This window comes from Anoplopoma fimbria, chromosome 17 (genome assembly GCF_027596085.1).
Source record: "Anoplopoma fimbria isolate UVic2021 breed Golden Eagle Sablefish chromosome 17, Afim_UVic_2022, whole genome shotgun sequence".
In the NCBI taxonomy this organism is placed as follows: Eukaryota; Metazoa; Chordata; class Actinopteri; order Perciformes; family Anoplopomatidae; genus Anoplopoma; species Anoplopoma fimbria.
Genome location: NC_072465.1, coordinates 21636730 through 21653025, shown reverse-complemented (window position 1 = coordinate 21653025; position 16296 = coordinate 21636730). Strand labels below are relative to the sequence as shown.

At 41.4% G+C, this 16296-nt stretch overlaps 1 protein-coding gene across 1 annotated transcript in view; it reads right to left on the bottom strand.

Moving 5' to 3' along the window:
• Positions 1 to 16296, bottom strand: part of asic1b (acid-sensing (proton-gated) ion channel 1b) — a 151834-nt gene that overhangs the window by 52702 nt on the left and 82836 nt on the right. The gene's annotated exons all lie outside the window — the stretch shown is intronic.

Below are 16296 nucleotides of genomic sequence, written 5' to 3'. Positions count from 1 at the left end.
TCCTTATTGAATATGGAGTTAAATGCAGATTCCCAGAGGTGGTGTTGGTTGTGATATGAAAAGGAAATGTAAGAGGCCGATCCTCCTGTATCGATCCACCTCCATTAGACCGAGATTATTTTCGGAAACACGATGGTGCCCCGAAGATGAAACGTTAGACGCATTTAGGGAGATGACAGCACTCTTTACAATAAAAACCTGCAGCTAATGATACCACGAGATACCTCTGAGGAGCAGCAACATTAAACCTGTGAAAGCAATGGAAAAACACATTAACCGAACCGATCCATTGTGTTGAGCTCTTAAACCATAACAAATTTTCATCGGTGCGGGGGGGGGGGGGGGGTCTCTAATATCAAGTGTGAGGGCGAGAAAGGTAGCAGACTTGGTCAATATGTACTTAACTGCAGCTGTGAAGATAGTCCATCACAGGAAGAAAAAAAAAAATTGCTGATGATAAGGGAGCAAACAAAGAGTTGTGGCCTGGCCTTGATCCGGCTCTATCTGTGAGTCTGCATACCAGCAGCGCCTGTTAGCCTCCGGTTCTTGAATATGTATTTGTGATCACTAGATAGCCTCCGACGTCGAAGCCTGACCTAACAAGAAGGTCACAGAGCTCCCTCCACTGCAGCTCTCTGCCTTCTGAGAGGTACTACTGAATATTTACAGTACATACGCTAACAACTTGGAGGTGGCAAGTTGTGAAACCGCTGTGGAGGACATCGCAGAGCAGAGCAGAGCAGTGACCCTTTGAATAAAGTCAGAGGATTAGGGTTCATGTACTTTAGGCCCAAAAATATCTTAATTACTTTGTCATTGCAGATTTATTGATGCTCAGAGGGTTGCAATAAATCTGTGTTTGTTTTGGCAACTGTGTTCGTCTCCACAGAGATATAATCCAAATGCAAAACATGATTGTTTTGCTCCTTTCTTCGCCCATTTATCTTTTCTTTTGCGTCGTTTCACCCTTCCCTGTCATTACTCAATGCTTTTCAAAGCATGTTCACTCTGCCTGCCTCATTATGCATATTGATATCCCCACTAGAGGGCAGCAGCAGCACATCTAATCCTGCAGTCTTTCCTAAGGGCTGAAAGTGCCATGACAAAGCATCAAAGGACTTTAAAGGCAACACGCTGAGAGTGAAGATGCCAACCGTGATGACAAAAATGCTTTCAATCTGTCATATGTATGTCACGCTACCTATTTTTGTATAAATATTGCTCCATGTGTCAAATGGATTTAAATTGTTTCTTACTTAACAAGATGTTTTGACTTTAATAAAAGCCTTAGCACCACTTGATAAAGGGTCTTCAAACTGCAGAAAAAAAGGTGAAATTACAGACAATGAAACAGCATTGATTTTTTTAGACCCACACATGTTAGCTTGGGGCTTATATATCAGCAAATGGTTGAAAACCCATTTCATCATAACACCTTTTAAACACAAAATGTGACTTCACTCCGTGCAATTAGCCTGAAAGAATAAAACCGCACTTACAGTTCATGAACTCATCCTAAAAGGGAGCGGCCCATAGAGGCTTAAGTCTTTGACCATTAACTTCTCCCAGATTCAAATCCTGCTGGGAGCATTTGTTTTATGTTGTTCTCATCTCCCCACCTCACCTCCCTTCATCTCTCTGCCCCCCCCCCTCCCCAACACACCACAGAAAAAACATCATCCTGAGGAAAACCTGTTTTTTATCTCCACAGATGAACCCTGAACTCACAGTGAAAACAGGAACTAATGAAACAATATGACATGTTTTGAGGGTACATTTTCAAATTCGGGTCAAAAGGTGGCAGTGTTGTGATGTGAGTGTCCATCGTCACGGCTACACACACCCCACACACCCCTCGGGCTGGGATTTCAACAAGGCCACGCATTTCGCCATGGTCAGAGTGAGAAGAGCGCAGGGCAGATGAGAGGAGCGGTTTAACGCTCCCTTTCAAGTCTCCCTTACCAGCTCCGCTTACAGCTAGGATCGACCTGGCGTTGCCATGGATACATCCTGGCCATCAGCGAGAGAGGATGCACAAAGCCCATTACTCAGAACATGCATATAGTCACACATTCACACACAGACACACACACACAAACACACACACACACACACACACACACACACACACACACACACACACACACACACACACACACACACACACACACACACACACACACACACACACACTCAAAAATAAAAAAAACTTGGACACATGACAGTCTGTGTTGCTTTCACACACATACACATACACACACATACACACACACACATACACACACAATTAATGGACGCTGACCTGCGTTCACATAATTTATGCGTGCCTCATGAATCTGATTTGACTTGAAGTGAGAGCGAGAGATTCAAGATGACAAAATAAAGATATCACAAAGAAGAGCTGGGACACCGAGGCGCTGATATTACTTTCTTGGAGGCAGGGTTCAATCAATAGTCTAGCATTCATATTCTTAGGTTATTGTGGTATTCAATGGATTCGGCCTGCACAGGAAAAACAAAGAGCAAGTAAACAGCTCGCTCCATTCCCAGAAGATGCTGAGGCAGAATGAGGCAGAGGCCAAAGGCAATGATGCTGTTCTCCAAAACACAATATTGTGTCCTCACCTTTCAACAGGGGCCACTGTTATCTGACACACAGAGTGTTATGCACAGAAGCTCCCCTGCTGGGAGGAAATAATATGGAGAGAACAATGGCCTATTTTCTTTAAGTGAGTTGTTGTGACCAAACAACACATTTCTCATTTAAAGCAGTGCGGAGGTGATGCACAACTTCATGACTTGTCCTACAATACACGTGATGAGAAAACCCAGTGTTGTGATAACACACGGAGCAGAGACGAGGAACCTCCAGTTCTGAAAAGCGAAGCCAATGCTGAAGTGCCTTAAACTGACCTTCTATCTACTGGCCATCAGGTGACTCCTCTGGTTGCAAAAATAAGTCAGATTGTATGGAAATCTATGAGAAAATAACCCTACTTCTCACTTGATTTACCTCGGCAAACATTGTAAACATGAGTTAATGGTCTCAATCGCTAGTTTCAAGTCTTCTTCAAAACAGCATGATGTTCATTTAGTAAATTATGATCACATTTAGATTAAAACAGAAAATAAAGCAGTGTCTTCTTGAGTACGGGCTACCTTGTGATTGACAGCTCGCTACCACTACCAGAGCTGTTTACAGCATCCCACGTCACTCCTTCAAAGTTCAAATAAGGTAACTTCCATTCACTGGTTGCAAAAAAGCAAGATGGCCATGGCCAAAATGCCAAACTTGAGGCTTCAAAATCGCAATCCACAAACCAATTGATGACCACACAACAACTCCACTACCTGTTTACAGTCTAATGACACGCTTAGCATGTAGATATAAACATATCATTCTAAAATAACGGAATGTCAACATTTCTTATTTTCAGGTGATTATACAGTAAAGAAAACATACTGATAATGTTATATTCCATTTATGCCAATAATGGAATATAATGGAGAAGGGTTTTGACAATTGTCTCTGGAGGCCAGCTTTTTATGCTGGTTAACAAACATTTGCCTACAACATACCTATAATGGACAAATCTTTAGATTGAAACAAAGGAAAAAAAAATTAGGTAATAAAAAGTGAGTGAACTATAAACCCATTTTCTGTAAATGGTGCCAATTTCAAACCTTTTTCCATTCCACTTTTACCATATTAATCATTAATCCGGGTTACACTGTAACACTAACATACAAATATCTCAGGTTTGTTTGTGATGGCTTCCCTGCATGTGTCTTACATATCACTGATCTGATACAGCTATCCCAGGTAAAATAAAAGTCGAAGTAAACACACTAATAGCACTAAATGAGAGGTTTAAAGTATAGCTGCCCAGGTGCTCAACAGTTATATGAGGCATACAAGGTGGCACCAGACCAGCTCCTTTAAACATGACCTGGTCTAATAGCTATAATAAAATGACAGATTTAAACTGGTAGATTAAGTCGGGTTCACAGTTATGCGTGTCGGCTAGTAAGCTTTTATCAGAGGTATAATGGTGAAGTGCTGCTTTTCAGTCTGCTGTGTGATTTGGTTATGCATCCAGAATGAAGGCTTCTATGGACGAAGACCAATCTCAGCCTCATATAATTTGAAAGTAGGTTTAGCATCAGTAAATGATGACTCGCCTGTCAGGAAAATAGTTGAAAATTAAAGTTCACAAGTTCCTCGAGCCCAAGGTTAGATTGCTTGTTTTGTTCAAACCATCTTACCATCAAGAAAGACAGAGAAAAGGGGAAAACCATCACATTTGAGAGGTTGGAACAAGGGAAGTTTTTGTATTTTAAAATGGTTGCTGATTTATTTTCAGTTGAAATTGCAGCTTAAGACACATAGTTGTTGTCACTTGACTAAGAAAATAACTAACGCCTCATTTCTATTGCATGGTTCAACTTGACTCGACTAGACTCCCCTTTGATACCAGGTCCTTACCTCAATTTCGTTCTCTACTGCCAAAACCTCCACGCCATCATCTTCAAAGCGACACCAGCTATTTTCTTTCATCAGCAAGGAAACAGAGGAACATCTGCACTTTGTGAATTGCATGCCGTAGTTTTGGGAGCTGTCATTTTTATTATTTGACGGTAGCTTGGCTATCTAAAAATGGCTGGTTTGTGTAGGATGTCCTGTGTCACGCTAGCAACAATTGTCTCTGACCACTTAATCAGTGTTTTAACTCCACCTTTTAGTATCCTCCCAGCTCACAAAAAACTCAGGTGGTACCAAAAAAAACTATAAATCCATAACAATAGAAGGAAAACCAAAAAAAGAGCGAGTCATGTTGAGTATAGCCGTGCTGTGCCATGCAGTGGACATGACATATCAAGTTTCCTCATTACTTGTGGCATTCTGGTGGCTCAGCTGACTGAAGTTGCACATCATAAAAATACAAAGTCATAAGTTTAAACCTGGCCCAGAACTGCTTGTTTAACTCACATTATCAACCACTTTGTTTCTCTCAACTTTAAATGATTAGCTAAACTAAAATTAAGGTTTGCAGTATTATGGAGAAAATCAAAAAAACATAATGCCCTGGGACATGGCCGTCGCCTTTGTGGAGGCATAAAAAAGGGTCAAATCCAAGAAAACCAAAGTGATTAATGACTAATTGCCTGATTGTGGTCAGCAGCAAACACAGTGTCAAACAGAATGTGGCTGGTTCATTTATTAAAGCCAACAGCTGTGGTTTAAGAATTCCCCCTGAAGCAGCTGGTTTGTGTCACTGCCTGTTTAACTCTGCAGAGCAGATCTAGCTTTTGACACACTGACATTGCCAACTAAAGCCTTCAAAGAAAGATCTCTTCCACAGCGCTGTGCTTCCTTTCTTATCCACGTTTCCTGCCCACCTTCACCCACTGCAGTGCCTCTGCCTGGGCGCAGACAATGCAGCAATGTGGCCAACTGGGAAAAAACAGCCGGCGCTGCTCAGTGGGCAATGAAGACGGTCTTCAGAGGGATTTATTGTGATGCAGACTGAAGTCAAAAACAAATATTCATATGAGAGCGAGCTGCAGGAGAAGCATGAGCACACTATGTAGCGATGGGAATCTAACGGCCCAAAGTGCTTTTAGTGCAAAAAAAATAGAATAAACAAGACCAACGTGAAACAGAGACGGAGATGATGGTGTTAAGGTCGGTGCAATTAGCACGGCATTGTAACTGGAGACAGATGCCAGATGGGATTCATGGCAGAAGAAGACAGATGAAATCCATGGGAGATATCATGTCTGCTTTTGAAATCAATGCAATCCATGGAAACACCAACCTGTTCAGATCAGAGTCGGGACCTTCAGAGCCTCCTCCTCTCAAAGGGCTCTGATTGACATGTCAAATGTGGACAGAGCCGGGGTCAGAGGGCAACGATAGCCGCTCTTTGATTGGCTCTCCGTCCTGCTGCATTACACGGCAGCCGGCGGCCCCCCCCCCATCTGGATGTGATTATCACTCGGTGCAACCCATTACCTCCACAGTGAGGTCTCCACTGTCTCCATCTCACCTATTTCAAATCAGCTTGTGCTCGTTCTATCTCTGTTTGATTCACTCTGACTTTATCTCCCACAGTTTCTCCCCGCTCTCTGCCTCTCTCCCTATTACTAAGTTGAGTACCGGTGGGGCAGCGGACTGCCTTTTAACACAAGAGCCGGGAGGGACACAGTTATCAAGCCGAATGGTTTAAATATGTCACACGGTGGCATTTTCATAAAGCCAATTCATAAGGGCAGGCCGGGAGTCACACAGCTTGGGGATCTCTACACTAATATCAGTGATTGCTGCGTCTGTTTTTTCAGGACCTCCATCTGCGTCATTTCATACATAGCAATAAACGCTACGCAAGCTCCCTCCATAAGCACGCATTCACTAAACCCTTTAAATAGACAATGAGGCTTATTTTTTGCAGGTTTTAACAGTCACCCTGCGTACCTATTATTATACACGGACATGCTGAGGCAGAGTCTTTACTCGGGCTCAGAAATAATGTGTTTTTGTCTGTGTCTTGTCATTATTTCTGTCTGAAACCCATGCAAATAACGCACAGGAATTACGTGACAATCATGACATACGCTGTGTTGAACCTTTTGCCGGATATATTTTCCTGTATTTTTTTCGAAAGTCTGTCAAATATGATGTTATATATTCAGCAAGAAATTCTGATCTCAGTGAATCATTTCACCCGCTTTGAGTGTTATCAGCTGATTGAATGGGCGCCATCAGCCTCGCAGATTTGGGTCAGAAGGGGATTTTGTGCAATCAATAGTCAGAGTTGACTTAGTTTACCTTTCTGTTACATAACTCAAATACTTAAACTTACTTTAACTCAAACAACAATCTTTTCCTTAACCTTTCAGAGTAGTTTTGTTGCCTAAAAATAAAGTTGTTTTGTTTCATTTTCCGATGTTAAGTTTCACTTAAACAACGTGGTAGGTGCAGATTGTCCTGTCTAAAGCATTAGGATGGTTGTTAGAACCACTGATAATGCACTTTAAATTGGCTGATCTCTTTCAAAATGGTTGCAGAACAAATACCATTAATTTTGCACGGCCCTAAAATAAAACTCAGCGTGCATTGTGACTCAACTTGCTTTCTAGTCGCACAGCAGGAGCACTCTGGGTTTCCTCAGATTTAAAGGAAGTGGTGCTGACTGAAGCTCTCAAAAAGTAGCGGGGAGTTGGCAGGCTTGGCACGTTTTTTCTTTCAAAATATAAATTTTGCAAAGCTTCATACAAAGACTAATGAATTAGTGAAGGAAACTAACTTTGTGACAGATTTGCAATAGATCTAATTCATTATATACGTTTTCATGTTTTAAGTCATGACAGTCCTGTAAACAGTAACACTATATGAACATCTGAAACAGCTAAGGGGACGGTGATGACATCAGGGGTTTCCTGACTCCAGGTGGCTATCTCATAGTGAAACCGAATGTCTGTGCTCTACTGTAGCTGCCATACTTTTGGACGTTTGGTCAAGGCTTTTGTCTTACAGAAAAATCCATGGTATCATCTCTCTGCCCCTTGCACACTTTTGCATTTTTTAAAAAAATCATGCTGTGGGTCAACAGGGATCTTCTTCAAGCTTGAAAGCTTCGACCAGCTCTCCCAGCTCTACTGCTGACTCGATAATTGCAGCTGTTAAAATGATCGTGGCGTGATGAGTCACAAACTCATAACAGCACTCAGTCTAATCAGTGACATGCTGGAACACACAAACCTGCTGCAACCGAGGCTAGAGGGCTAACAAGGCAGGACACTACGGTCATTAGACACATCGGCTCGGAGTTGTATAAAAGTAAGCAAAACTTTATTTTAAAAGCACATTTGATTCCAGGTGGAAGCACAATTTGCTGCAAAATGCGTGAGCTACCACTGAAATTGCAGCTACAAACACGATAAGGATCGTGTCAATTTAAAACAGTAGACATAAGTTAACACAATTAAAACAGACACATAAATAATATGTGTGAGTGAAGGCTATTAAGATGTAGAAATATAAATTTAAATAATTAAGATCAGCAACTCACTAGTAAGAATTAATAAGACATGTCAATTAAAACCATTAAAATCAGTTATAAATAAATAATGTAAATAATAACTAAGATCATCATTTGACTAACAAAACATCCAAAGGAGTAAGAGCCAATTAAATAAGTTAGAATATAATAAAACAAAATAAAGATTAAGATTGGCAAACCTGACTATTGAAGGTGCAGCTTAAAAGGAATGTTTTCAGATTCGTTTTAAAAGGAAGATGGTGTTGGAGCCCTTAACATGATTGGGTAGGTTGCTCTGGCAGCTTGGAGCATAAAGCTAGCAGTTTCAACAATTTTTGCCCAGTATGGGTATGTTATCAGTGCCAATCTGTTTTTTTTTTTCTGTCCTTCAATCACTCACACAGATGCTCAGACACATTCCCACATTTAACGCCAACACATACTGCGATGTTGACAACTACTCCATCACTGCCACACAAATGTACGGGACGCTTTCAGGTGGCAAACAAACTCTTATGTCCCATTCCTCGACAGCTGACGGACGGTCAGCTGAGGCCAGTATCATCACAGCCAAACACACATGGATGTCAGAGCGACAGCACCTGGTGCATCTCGGCTCCCGCTTCAGTATTCAGCGGAGCTACCTCCAACAAAACCCTCAGGGGGAGGAGGGGGAAGGGAGGGGAGAGCGGTAAAAGGGTGGAAGAGGGGGAGTGAAGAAGGTGTGGTGAAGAAAAACAAAGACTAGAGGGAGCAAAAAGAGGGAGGGTGGGAGCAAGATGCCTGCGCTCTGATGTATTTGTCATGTCAGATAATATGACAAGCGCTCCAAGGGGGAGTTTATAACGAGATTATTGAGAGTACCTCGATTTATTTGCAGGACTAAGAGAGCCAACACTCACGGGGAGCCTGATGTGCTCAGCACTTTTTAAAAACAAGATTAGATTTTGTTCATTTGCTTACCGGATTATCTTGTATCTTCCAGTAAAACAAAAAATTTGTCAAGAGACGTGGATAGTTTAGATAATTGGGGAAGCCTCAGCCACGGTTGTTGATCTTGCCGATTTGACTGAGAAGGCTGCTTTAACAACCTTAGTCCTGACGGATTGTATAACACATGATTTCAGTCCTCTGGCTCGGTGTTTCCCTAACTGGGGACCCACTCTATGACAAATGACACACCATCAAGGCCCAATTAAAAAGAGACCTATTCTATAAATCGTGAGAAGAGCAATGTTGTGCGTAAATGAAAAATCCTGACAATTTTTCCTGACATTTCTTTATCAATTTATATTATCTTGTATAATATAGTTTAACCAGACATTTCAAAAAGATTACATTTGATAAATGTGTTCTTAAGACAATATAGATGTTAAATACTCAATCAATTAATTTAGGCAGAGTTAACGGACTGTTTTTTTCCTCTTATCAGTAAAACAAACAGCATGAACACTAGCCTTTCATATTGGATTTGAGGTTGAGGCAGAGGCAGGCTGCAATAACCACAACAAAACAAACATTCAGGCTCCCTTATGTGGCTCATACGAGTACTGCAGATAGAAATGTTTAATAAAAGTCAATGGAAAAAATTCTCCTGATTTAATTAACAACCCAAATAAAAACTCATGGACCCACCTTTAGATCCCGACCCAGTCTCTGGGAATAACTCTAGCTATCCATCCATCGATTTTTTCTCGTCATCACTTATCCGTCTACTACATTTTACACACTTGTGTTAAAGCATTTTCTTTGATAAATAAATGCTGTCAGGCGTAAAGTTCCCACCCAAGGCAAGGCATCAACTTCCATCCCACAGTGGAGCAGGTGGGTGGAGGTTTTAAGTCAAACTTCTGTCAACAGAACCTCTGTGTCCATACAACCTCTGAGTCTGTTCCCGTGTGACTGTTTGTTCCTTTAAAGGCAACAAAGGGACCCAGCTCCTACAGAAAACTACATCGTAGAAAAATAAACTGTGGTTTCTAAAACACAACAGAGTGATTTTTCTACATTCAAAGTCTAAAGTGTGAACTAAAAAACAGAAATGAAAATAGGAAAGAGTGCTGCTTTGACTTTTATATCAGAATGGAAAGAGACAATTCAAGTGGTCTGTTAATGTTCTCACAGTGGAAAATGAGTCACGCTGTCATTGCTTACACCTGGCTGTCACTATACATAATTAAACTGACGCCATAATGAAGAGCTTGTTTTTTCTGCCGTGCCATATCCAAACTGTGACAAAAATAACAACTTTTCTTTTACGAAGTTCTTAGAGCATTTCCTGGGAATTAAAGCGATGTTTAACGCTTTACATTTCCCTCCTTGGCCTCTAATGAGTTGTAGATGGTAAAAAGATTAGAGAGCCATCAACTATCAAAGATTAGGATCCGGACAGGCCTCGACAGGGGCTCACTACATGAGATTTACCATTTCCTCATCCCAAATAAGGGCCTGGCTGCTGATGAGAAGGGGGCAAAATCAATACGCCCTCCTCGTTCCCAGGCTCGGTAGGAGCACGAGGCACTAAAAGAGGGTCAATGATTTAGCGCATCCCTCTCCCAAGGAAATTAATAAACATGAGAGTGCGGGTCTGTGCTGTGGCATGTATGCCGTTCACATCGGAGAGGTGAGAATGATGGGGAAAGTTAATTCAGCCTGCTAAGACAGCTGGCACTGAGAGATGGAAGGTCACTTCTATTTCGTTTTGGAGTACACAGCTCTGCCTCTCCTCTCCTTTAGTTTTGGTCTATTACCATATCACTCTTTCGTGGGAGAAAAGTTATCAGAATTAATTTGTATGAAGATATTTCTTTCTTTCGGCTGCAGTGTCTCATCAAGTATGTGGCTGTAATTCAAATACAAAGTTCCAACTTATAGTTTCACATTTGTAGAATCACTAACTTGCAGCTACTTGAGACAGATACACAGATGAAAAAAACAACAACATAATGATATGTAGGGATTTACATGGGAGGGGAGGGCACACAATCAAGTCTGTGTATTAGAAAAAGCAGTCCTCGCGGAGCAAAACCCACATGGCGTCTACATCAACAAGAAGCAGTCATTAAACTGTGTCCCGAGGAGGTGCAGTGACAGCTTCAAGTAGTTTGGTATTACACCACCATGCCCAATTTACAAGCCAGATGATATTTGCATCAGAGGCAGAGAAATTCCTCTGTGAAAACACAGCTTAGGGAAGAAAAGCATCTTCTGCTATCTGACTGATAAGGACAGCGCTGCTCGTATCTTCGTTATTTTTTCTTGCTAGTTTTTCCTCCTCCTCTAGAGTAAGCTCCTTATACAGTATGCTTTCTCCCCACAGCTGAATTATGGATCTGAGAACTAAAAATTGGCCGTATGCTCACACTTTATTTCACTGATTTCACTGATACAGGGCTTACGTAGCTTTTGTATTTATCCTACCAAATTCTGCATTAATAAAACTCTTCTTTTTAGTCTCTTCTTAGTATTTACAAACAGCATGCTACTTATGTAATGAAGCGAACCAATTGCCCTTTTCCTTTTCAAGTTACTTTTACACACTCTGCTTAAGGGGGTGAAATCTTGCCTTTAAGGGATATTGCCTCAGTCGTCTTTGATGAATGCTGCCGGCAGCTACCTGGCTCGTTGATTTAAATTCCAAGAGAGGAAAACAGGCCGTACTGTATATAGAGAGAGTCTCGGATCATTAGGGATCAGCGCTGGGAAAAAAGCTGGATTTTATAGAGAGAAGCTGCTGGCTGAAATAAAAAGCCCCCAAAAAATGAGAACCCAAGCATGTTTTCCATCAGTCGGCGTAAAACTGGTGATAACCAGGAACTTTCATGTGAATGACTGTGGGAAGCTACTTTGATGTAGTTGACAAGGAGCCTGTAATGAGGAGGTTGACTTTGCACTCACTGGAGCCCCCCCACCTCTCCAAAACCTCCTCTCTTTGAATGAAATGATCGCGAGCCGGTATGCTGATACTGCACGTCTGTCCGTTTGTTGGTACTCGCTCGTCTCCACTGCAGAACACCAACTGCCACTGTTTGAACTCGGGGGGGTTGCATTAGCCTCCTGCTCATGACTGAATCCCTTCACCAGCTGGGAGAATATCTGTGCAGCGAAAGTAAACAAGACATCATCTAAGCTAACACATGAAATCTGCCCAAAGTACTGTACTCGACCCAGCTCTTGAGCCAGGCACTTAACCTTGCGCTGCTCCAGCTGAAGACAGTCAGACTGCATTCCTTTTCTTTCTTTCTATATCAGGGTCGCATGACAGTATGGACCTCTGGCATCTTCTACCATTTTTGCCGCTTTAGCAGTAAAAACAACTCGACGCAGGAATGTGAAAAGCAGGAAAACAGAGCACTTGACTTAAGTTGAGACGCCTCCAATCAAAACTAGAATGAAAATGCACTCTTACTGAAATATGTTTGAAATAAGTGGGAGAAGCGCAAAGTGTAAGAAAACATTGTGATGTTTTTCTTGTTACAGCTGCTCTCTGCTTATTTTTTTGTTACTTCACTGTCAGTTTATACGGTATCAGATATGGTTCACATCCTGAAATAGATACAACCTGTCACCCCCCCCCCCCCCCCCCCCAAAAAAAAGAAAGAAAAAAAAAAAAAGATGCAAACATAAGCAGCAATTCAGGATTAAGCTTCAAAGACTAGAGCCTCGGTTATAAAGATAACATCATGCCGCTAGCTTGCATTGCGATCGTGTCAGTAAATATTGTAAGCCATGTTCTACAACAGCCGGTTAGAAACACTTACCGGCTGAAGAAGACAATTTAATCGCTAATGAGAGCAAATCGCATCGCTATTTTTAGATGAAAAGGTGAACGGGAGCCCTTGGTGTTTGCTTGTTAATAGTGATTTTGACAGGGATGAAACAAAAAAAAACAGACACCTCAAAAGCAAAAAACTTCCTTCTGCCTGCATGAGAGGAAGTGGAAGACTGTGATTAAACAGCGACTAAGTAATTGATATTCCTCGCAGGCCCTCCGGGGAGCTGCCAAAAGAGGGATGGGGGAAGACGGAGAAGAGGGGGAAAAACGGAAATGTATTACTCGACGTCAGTAATGACCATAAACATATAAATCACAGGGGACTGAGGCTGGTGCTGGGAAAATGAATCAGGCACTGCTATGAGGGGGGAAGGTTGAAGGGGAGCACATGAGGAATGAAGGAAGGGATGGAGGAGCAGAAGAAGTGAGGAAATGAGGGGAAACCTGCAGGCTCAAACAACACTGCACTGCAGGGTGTCTACTGCTGTTATATCACCACTCACTTACAATTACTGACACGTCCCAGCAGAGGATTTTCTTTTTTGATAACTGATGCTTGATGCATGAGATATCAAAGCCTGATGTTTCTTTTCTCCCTTAGACAGCCCTGTGCTCATCTTTTTAACGGCCTAATAATAGTGTCACTGCAGGACGCGCCCATGCAGATTCAATGGTAGTTAAAGGTCCAGCCACTGACCTTGAATGTCATCATCAAATAGGGGACAAGCAGCTGGACGGTTCACCTCCACAGATGCCAATGGAGCCAATCAACTGAGCAGCAGCAAATCAATCATGATTACCTGGCTTTTTTAAAAAAAAAGATCAATGGAGTTAATGACCAGTGTGACTTTGTCTTGATCCACATGAGAAAACAAGGACCCAAGGATACGCGCAGGGCACTTCTTTTACACACCATAGTCTCTGGTGTCCTGTCAGCGTTCGTGTCTTCAACATAACTGAAAGGCTGGTCCAAAATGGAAATGCAAAAACAAATGAGGGTTTTAATTATCCCGTTATCTTGGTTTACTTGATTAGAAAATTAATTGTGGCTTAAATATATCAGGCAATGCTGAGATAAAAAAGAGTGAGAAAGGACTCGTTTATTATCAAAATAGCTGATTATTTTCTTTGTTCCCTGATTCTTCATCAGCGTGGATGTGCTTTTCATTTGATTGTTGGTATCAAAAGTCAAGCAGGCAACATTATAATTGAAGAAGATTTCATTATTAAGAACTTGGTTGTCTTAGTTGGCTATATTTAATGTGTGTTGTAGGTTTTACTAACTATAGTATTAGAAAATACAAAATGTATGAAATCTATCTGATATGCATCTTATCAATTTAAAGTTCTCAGGAGAAGCAGGAACAGCTGCTCGGATAATCTGCAGATGCTGTGCATAGGTGCAGAACATAAGAGAAATTAGAAACCAGCAGTAACCAAGACATTAACCACAAGCAGATCTGTGGGAGAGCCTCATACTGTCGCTGTGAGGCATCCAACACCAACTGAACAGAGACACCAACTCATGATATGTATGTTACTACAAGCAGCAAATATGTAGCTCAGTAGAGTGACATAGTGATCTGTGGTATCTGAGTGGAGGTTAAAGCCTCAGGGAAGAGATGCCATGGTCCAAAACTGCCTACAGGGAGACCGGGAAAGTCTGCTAACGGCTTGAAGGACTCGTTTGAGGCAGGCAGCCGATGTGACAAGCTGCTGACAAACATATCTGGGGATGCAGCAAGGTTTTCAGTAGCGTTACAAGCAGGCGGCAGCTACTGGTTCTGAAAAGTGAAGCCAATGCGGAAGTGTCTTCGAATTGCATTCTCTCTACTGGCCATCAGGAGGCGACTCCTCTGGTTGCAAAAAGAAGTCTCACTGTATGGAAGTCTTTGAGAAAATGTCCCTACTTCTCATTTGATTTTTTACCTCAGCAAACATTGTGAGCATGAGTTTATGGGGTCTACGCTAGTTTGAAGTCTTCTTCAATACAACATGATGTCTATTTAGTGAATTGTGGTCCACTTTAGAGTAAAATAGAACCTAAAGCAGGGTATGCTTTAGGGTGTGGTTACCTTGTGGTTGACAGGTTGCTACTACTACCAAAGCTGTGTACGGCTTCTATATGTCCAAATATGGTCACTCCCATTCACTGGTTGCAAAAAGCCAAGATGGGGACGGCCATAATCCAGGTAGTTCGACGGCCAAAACAAACCAATGGGTGAAGTCATGGTGACTAAGTCCACTTCTTATATAAAGTCTATGGTCACTAGAGAGAACAATGGACTTCGACCATCAGATATACTGTATGTTGCAGTATGTTGTGTGTTAATGTATTGCATTGTAATAGACTGCTAAACAGACATTCTTTATTTTATCCTATTTCACATTTGAAGGCAAGGTTTAAGTGAAGCAATTCTTATTTCAAAGTTGCTTACCCAACACTGTTTGAAAACAGTTTTTGTGTTTAACAGAGCTGATGTTTGCTCATCATGATCATGTTTTAAGGTTAAATTAAAATACAGAGAAGCAGGCTGAAACATCAAAAATACAGAGAAACTACTGTAACTTTGTTCAAAATGTTAACGGAACCACAGAACATTTTACTTGCATTTTTGGATTAACCATCAACTCTGGCCTAGAATTAAATCAAGTAATTGAGGTGCAGAGAAAGTATACTGTGTAAGTTTTTACCTAACAATGCGGACAATGAAGTCTTAATATTAAACATCTTTCCACGACACATAAACAGAAACCAATTTGTAGGGACTGGGTACATTCTTGACCTTGATTTTAATCTTGAGGCAACATTTGAGACTTGTTTTTGTCCCAGACACTCACCTAATTCGATTTATTTTTCCCCCCCTGGCTTTATCTAACACTTTTTTCCTGTTAAGTCTCATTCCTCTGCCAGAGGCCAGTGTTTCTAATGTACCACAAAAATATCAGGCAAAATATTAGATAGACCGTCTCCATTTGTTCTTTGTTTTTTTTTCCACTTGAGCGTGTGCCAGATTCTAGTATCACTGCAACATCTTCCAAAAATTAGCCCACTGCTTTGGTTTTGGTCTCAAAGGAGTCGAGTCGACCGATTCTGCTTTTATAAATAAAAACTTGTTTCCTTGCCACTGGGTAGAGGGCAAGATGAAGTAAAACACTTTAGACACGATAGTAAAATACTTTACCGTTTCTCACAACACTGACACCATAATTTTATGAGGCCTTGATATACTGGACTTGACAGCAAATCAGGATTGAGCTGTAAGTATATCTTTCCACCAAGCCGTCAACAGTTTCAGAGTGCAGCTCTTCCTTGAAGACATCTTTTGCAGACATTTTCCTGAGGGAAATCTCTTATTCCTTTATTTTGGCTCTTTTTAATGCGTCCTGCTTGATTTTTCTTTCTTATTAAACCATTTGTTCATTTGCCTTTTTTCTTCTTCTTCCACCTCCTCACCATCAGTCTTCACAACCATTCGT